The sequence below is a fragment of the Theobroma cacao genome, chromosome 9 (assembly GCF_000208745.1).
Source record: "Theobroma cacao cultivar B97-61/B2 chromosome 9, Criollo_cocoa_genome_V2, whole genome shotgun sequence".
NCBI lineage: Eukaryota > Viridiplantae > Streptophyta > Magnoliopsida > Malvales > Malvaceae > Theobroma > Theobroma cacao.
The window spans coordinates 28,099,591-28,107,282 of record NC_030858.1 but is presented as its reverse complement, the minus strand read 5'-3'; the positions used below and the strand labels follow the sequence as shown (position 1 = coordinate 28,107,282).

General features: G+C 31.8%; 1 long non-coding RNA gene across 1 annotated transcript; it reads left to right on the top strand.

Annotated features, from left to right (window-relative positions):
• On the top strand, positions 668-2,631 carry LOC108663358. Its single transcript, XR_001929329.1, has 3 exons — positions 668-712; positions 1,500-1,575; positions 2,455-2,631. It is a non-coding gene; the product is annotated as an uncharacterized LOC108663358 (long non-coding RNA).

Here is a 7,692-nt window from a genome sequence, read left to right as displayed (position 1 = left end):
TTCATGTGCTTGATAGCATGTCTATAAATTTGGATGCCCCGAAAAATTTTTAAAACGTCAGTATCGTATCTAGTGATACAATTAAGTCGATTAAGTCTCGAACTAATCCAAATAGAAATTTTAGGATGTATTTGAGAGTTATCGAACCTTAGAATGTTTTAAAATGGTGATTCGGAGTTTGAGAATTTATTTGGAGTTCAATTGGGAATTTTTATAACGTAGGGGCAAAATGGATTTTGCCACTCGAGGACAAAATTGGAATGTTGGATGAAATTTTTGACTAAGTTTGACTATTTAGAGCATAGTTTGAATTTGAGAAGTGAAAAATTTTAATTCTGACATTTTTCGAGTATAAGGGCAAAACGGTCATTTCACGTGTCCATGAGGACGAAATTGAAATTTTACACCACCATTACACTTGTCAAGCCCATGAATTTCACCTATTATCACTTTATACTTTAGATAATTATGGAATAATTATGTGGTGGTGAGAGATTTCTTAATGGTTAAGTTTACCCATGGACCAATCAAGTGGTGACAAGTGTCAAGCTTTAATATTTTTATAATTTTCTTTATAAACCAACATAAACCTTTCCCAATTCACTCATATGGCTGGCCAAGCAAAGAACAAAGAGAAAAAGAGAAGAACAAACCCTAAGAAGGAAAAAATTCAAGAGAAATTATTGGATTTCAAGGAATCAAGCAAGTAAAGGTAAGATTTTTTAATTTTAGCTTGTGATCTACCTTTCCCATGCATTCTTTTTCATTTTCCATGACTGAAATTCAAGATTTCATGAAGGAAAGTTTGCTGGCCGAACCTAGGGGGAGAGGTTTTGATCACGGGTTTTGTTAGATTTCATGCTATATACGTGTTTTTAGTCATTTTGTGATACTCGGTGTGAAAAACAAGCATGAAAACCACATGTTCCTCATCAAACCCTTCTTGGCCAAATTTACTAAAGGACATATTGATGATGGATCTTTTTATATCTCATGTTATTTAGCTCATATTTGATGAATTGTGGTGTCGGATATTGAAAACGGTTATGGAGACGTATGGTTCTTTTAGTAAACGATTTGAACAATAATGAGAAAATCATAGTAAATGGACTTGAAATTAATTTTTAATGATATAAATGGATTTATTGGACTGTGTTGACACTGATTAGCAAGTTAGTCTGAAATTGGAATGAATTTCGGTTACAATGAATTAAGTTACAATCAAGCTTATTGAGGTACTTTGGTGTATTTGAAATATTGATAGTGTAATGAATATATTTAGAGTTGAATTGAATGTTTTGGCTAATTAAACAAGGCATAGTGTGAGTTAGGTCGAATGCCAATTCAGTCCGATCATAATTGAATCTACTTAGAACACCATTTTTAAGTGACTATCCGGACACTTCTCATTCCATTTCATGCATTCATGTAGAGCCTGAAATAGTTTTATAACAGTTTGGCATAAATATATTGAATTACGTGTCGTGTATTATGTATAGGTGATGAGCCCTCTGATAAGGGTAAAGATATCGTACCCAAAGATCAAGAATAGAAGTACTCCAAACTCCCGTTAAAGTGAGTAATTAGACGATCATCTTAACTATCTAAAGTTGTTTATACTCGTTTTTATGTTTTAAAGAAAAAAATGATTTTAAATTGCAAACTATCATGTTTTAAAATTGAAGTGTTGATTAAACAAAATGAGATTTATAGCTTGTTTTGAAATTGAATACTAGTTTTGGAAATTGAATAAGTGGAGGCTGTATACTTGTGTTATACATATGTTTTGACATATGGTTTGAATTGATGACTTATGACAATGTGATGGCAAGCATGGCTGGATTTGTGTTTGTGTGGAATATATGAACTGTTTTGCTTTGCCTTGACAGACTGGTAATATTATATTAGCCATGTCATACTGTCAGAAATTTTATTGAATTGGTGGGTTATTTGATTAGCTTACTACAGTGGGCGGGTTTTCGTGGACCAGCCTATTAGAAGGGCACGGTAAACCCAGTTATATTTTACCTTGGTATGAGAGGCGCGGAGGGTATCTCATAAGGTAACGTTAGAGTTCACTTCACGTCGAACCACCACGTGAAGGTGAAACTCAGCCAACGCCAAGGAACAGTTGTGTTTTAAACGTAAAAACTTGTTTTATGTGCATATGTTATTTTTACAGCCTTGACGGACTCGGTTGGATGCCCCGGACCAAGGTGTCACCGAGTATAAGTTTGGCACGAGCCAAGTTTTAAGAGAGTCATAAGCCTTGTGGATTATAATTGATGAAATGCAAGTGATTGATATGGGTTGAAATGAGATTTGATATTATGAATCATATTATACTGAGATGTTTTAAATTGTCTCAATTTACTCGGTTTTAGATATTGTAGATGAACTTTGCTTACTCACTGGGTTTATAAAAACTCACCACCCTTCTTTCACACATTTCAGGCTCAGGAAAATCTGTAGACCGCCGATTTTGTCGAGGGTTTGTTGTCAGATTCGCACCTTTAGAAATCGCAGGTTTACAGTCGTGTTTATCTTGGTTATTTTGGGGGCCCACATGTCATTGTAGAATATTTTGTATACTTGGCTGCGTGTGCCACTGTATGTATAAATTTATTTTGCTTTTACGCTACAAAAATTATTTATGCAAAGTTCTATAAATATTGTTTTATAAGAAAATAGAATATTTTATTTAATATTTTTATTTAATTTGAATAGCTATAATCTCACTTTAAATTGATGATTTAGATAACGAAACTTATTTTTAGACATGAAATGGATGCTTAATACTCGAATATCATATTTTTATCAGGATTCGAAAATTTTTGAGTAAAAATAACCAAAATACCCCTGTGTGGCAGAAATTACTTTTTGATCGTTTTGATTTGAAAATAGTCTATATTCTTTTAAAACATGATATTTAATAACTAGTGCTCACAGGGGAGATGTAAAACTGATGTGAAAGCCTTGTGAGGTTTTGGTTGACATTTCGGGTAATGAATGTCTATCGAGACATCGCGACGGATGTCACGGGCTCGAAGGGAGTACTGGGTCGTGACAGAGCTAGTGCTTTATTCGGCCCAATACATTGAGATGTATGTTTTCTAGTGACTGTAACTGCTAGTGAATGTATCTTTTAGTGCATTGTTGTCTTCCTTTTATTTTCACTCTTAAGAAATAACAAAATAAAGTATTTAGACTAGATAATAATAACTTTAAAAACAAAAGGTAATCCATATATTAGTAAAATAGTTGACAATAATTTAAGAAAAATTAATTGTGGACACATGTTTCTAAACATTTTACTTTGGTTCCATTTGTTTTGATGCAAAATATTTTTGGAAAAACGATTTCAAAACTTATACTTGTTTGGAAAGTAGAAAATTTATTTTAGAAACATTTTACGAGTCAATAGGAAGAATACATGTTGACCATGTAAAATGTCTTACACCTGTTAATAGCGTAAGACATTTTTCAAAGAATAAAAAAAAATCTTATATTAAACTTAGGAGTGTACGTTTGATGAATATTAATATTTAACTTAAAATTTAAAAAAATTAAAAAATATTAATATTTAAATTGTTCAATATTATTAAAATTAAAATATATATTTTTCAATGAAATCATCCAATGCAATTAAAATTTTTATTTATAAATTGAATAAATCTACCTAATAATTATAATAAAAAGTATTTCAATGATTGTCATTTGATGAATATACATTTACAATAGGTTTTGGATATCTTAAACAATTAATGAATATTGATATTGTTATAGTGCTATGGTAAAAAGTGATGATATGGAAAATTTTTTGAAAAATAAAGCTTACTTTCATGACAGATATGTGGTTAAACGCTTTGGGAAATATCATTATTGATTTTGCCCATTTTCATTTCCACTCCTAATTTTAATCCTAAATTAGTGAAAACCAAATGTCACAATTGTATTGTAATCAACTCCTATTTATTATCTTATAACCTAAATGACTGTATCAGTGATGGTGGAAATTATTTTCCACAAGATGATTCAAATAACTGAAAATGTTTTTGACTATTTATTCAAACAATAGAAAATATTAATTTTTTCTATAAAATATTTTATATAGAAAAAAATTTCGCCCAAGAAGTTTTTTTCTTTATTACCAAATGAACTCTTTATCTTATCTTAATTTCACCTCAAGTAGATATAAGATAGTTAATTATAAAACACAATTTCAAATAACGTGGTCAGCTAAACCAACCAACTGCTTTTGGCACCATGCAAATGTTAGAAAAGTAGTATAAGAAAAGAAGTAAGAAGCTTTGAGGTGTGTTGTAACACACTATGTTTAAAGAATTGTTGCCTACACTATTAGGATTTGCAGATAAGGACTTTTCAAGATGTAATAAGTCTATTGTGGAATTCTTTTAAAAGTGAGAGTCTGTTTTGGAAGTATGTTTTTTTTTATAAACATTGAATCAGTGTATTTCAACTGTTGTCTTTGTCAACAACACTGAAAAGAATCTATTTATTTTAACAGTTGCATCTAATAATTAATTCTGAAAATAATAAAATTGAGTAAAATTATTTCCAAAATTAGTAAAAGGTTTATTTGAATTTCAAGCCCAAGCCCCAAGTCTAATCAAGTCCTTTAATTATAAATATGTATATAAATAAATAATATATATACCGCACATATTGTCACGACCCGGAACACCCATCGGGCCCATGACAACTGCCGCGACGTCCCGATACTCATTATCTGGAATGTCGATTGAAACCTCGCAAGGCTTAGCATCAGCTTCCGCATCTCCCCAGTGAGCGACAGTTATTAAATCTCGCATTTCATGAAATCAAAAGTTGTTTCCAAATCAAAACAATATAATATTATTTTCTAGCTCACAGGGGCATTTTTGTCATTTTTCTTCATAAATACCAAAACTCGCCAAAAACATGGTGTAAAAGCTAAATATGTTCATACATACTTTAAATCAGATAATTGAAGTATAAAATTACTTTTATAGTGACACGTGGGCCCCCAACTAACCAATAAGGTGCGAGTCTGTGAACCTACAATTTTGTCGATGCAACTTCGAGATTAATTCTCATCTTAATCAACTATCAACAAACTGTCCTGAGCCTGAAAAATGGATAAGAAGAGGGGTGAGATTATGATTACATAATCCCAGTGAGTAAACAATTACCATCAAAAGCATCTAAAGTCGAGTAGATGAAGACAATATAAAAACATTATATCTCAATAATGTTCATAACGCAAAATTCATTTCAATCTATACCAAACAATTTATTTTCATCAAAATTTCTCGGCTTATGAATTTCTTAAACTTAGCCCCTGCCAGAATCATTCTCGCGAGTACCTTTATCAAGGTATCCCACTGAGACAGCCAAGGCTGTTAAATGACCCATACCCATAAACATGTTTTCGCATCTGACACAAGCCGTTCCTTGGTGTTGGCTGAGTCTCACTCTCACGTGGTGGCCCGAACGTGAGGTGCACTTAAATCATACCTCAGGAGATACTTCATCCAACATCTCCCCCCGGAGGTAGTTATATAATTGAGTTACCGTGCCCCTCTCATAGGTAGTCCACGAAAACCCCCACCACTGCAGTGATCGTTTAATATACCACAAGACCCATAAAAATTTCAGTAGCATAAAATGCCGAATAAAATGTAATCTAGTCTACCGAGACCAATCCAAAACTGTTCATATATTTCATGCCAACCTAAAAATTTAGCCATCATGCTACCATAGTGTCATAAGCCCCAATTTCAATAACATATAAAATCATAAATTTCAACATAGTCTCCTTATACTCAATTTTCTCAAAACAATATTTGATTTCAAAACCAATATAAATCTCTTTTTTATTAAAAAAATATTTTAATTAGAAAACATAATATTTTATAATTTAAACTCACCATTCAATAAAAGCATCAAATAAGTATAATTACTCTAGATATTTAAGACGATAAATTGTCTACTCACGGTATTAAGAGTAGAAATACTCCTATTTTCAGTCTGCGGGTACAGTCCTTTACCCGTATCCAATGGCTCACCACCTAGCCATAATCCATGACACATATTTCAATTAAATTATGTCTAACAGTCATAAGCTATTTCAGGCTCGATGTATATGCATGATATGATATGTAAAATGTCTAAATTTTGCCTAAACGCGATATTAGCCTATTTCGGTCTTTTACCTGATAAATCAATATACGCAACCGTTTAAACTCCAAATTAATTTTTTTTCAATTTCTATACCTCAATTGCACCCAAATTGACTTAATGTCCCTCAGTGTGGTGCAAATTATCAGTCTCAATAGCAAATTACGAAAATACCCCTAGTGGGTAAAAATTCATATTTTTGCTTTGAAAATTCCCATTTTTTTCTAAGCTCATAATTCATTATTATTCATCATAATTCCTCAAATAAACATCAAGATCAGCAGCCAATATTCCCCTAGAAAATTCGGCATAATGGGTTTCAATGGGAGAAAATTATTCCTCTAGCTTATTTTTGCTATATTTCAATATAACCTAACTAAAATCACTTAATTCAATTAAAATCAACCAAAACTCAAGCTCAAAACTCATACATGGAGGTTTGGCCAGCATGGGTGTCCATACCCACTTTCTAATTTTGCATGGAAATGAGAAAAAAATGCATGGGTAGTGAAAATCACAAGGAAAATCAATGAAATTTACCTTTTTAATGCTTGATTTCTTGATTTCTCTTGATTTTCCCCAAATTTTCAGGTAGGGTTCTTATTTGTTTTTTTCCCCCTTTTCTCCCCTGGTTTGGACAGCTGAAGAAGATGAGAATTCTGGAATTTTTACCTTTTTAAAGGCTAAAATAATATAATATTATTTTATTCATTTTTTTATTTTTTTATTAATTGCTTAAATTCTAGCCATCCAATTGTTTCCAAATTTTCACCATACACTTGTCCCACATATCCATAGCTTAGATAAAATTCTCAGACTTATCCAAAGTCTTGGTGGAGTAATTTTTGAAATTTACACTTTTGCCCCCGTAAAAGTCAAAAATTACATTTTTGCCTCAAAAATTGAAAAATTGCCCATAGACATATTTTTCATCCCTTATACTCATACCATTCTCCAATTTGTCAAATGTGATCTAAATTCTCTCAAAATCTCAAATTTTGTCCGCGGGTGGAAAAATTATGATTTTGCCCATACACTCTAGAAATCACCGAAATTAAACTTTTTCACTGCCAAACCCTCAAATTATACTCCAATACTCAAATCATACTCCAATAAGTTAAATGGGGCCAAAATTTTTTTTCTAAAAATTCCCATTTTGTCCCCAAGTGGCAAATGACCATTTTACCCCTAGATAGTGAAAATTTCGGTTTGACTCCGAATTGATCCTCGAACTCCCAATTACCATTTTGAGTCATCCTTGAATTGTGAAACTCTTAATTTCACCTTAAAATTCCTATTTGAACTAGTTCGAGGCTTAATCGACTTAATGGTACCATTAGAGGCAATATTGTCTTTTAACGATTCCTCGAACTTCCTAAATATGTAAACATTCTATTGAGCATTTAAATGATGTCGTAATTTTTTTATAGAACAGGGTTTGACACATATAGTCACTAGCATATAGCAATTTGGTCTTGAATGGTTTGAACCACTATATAAACCTTTATTCAA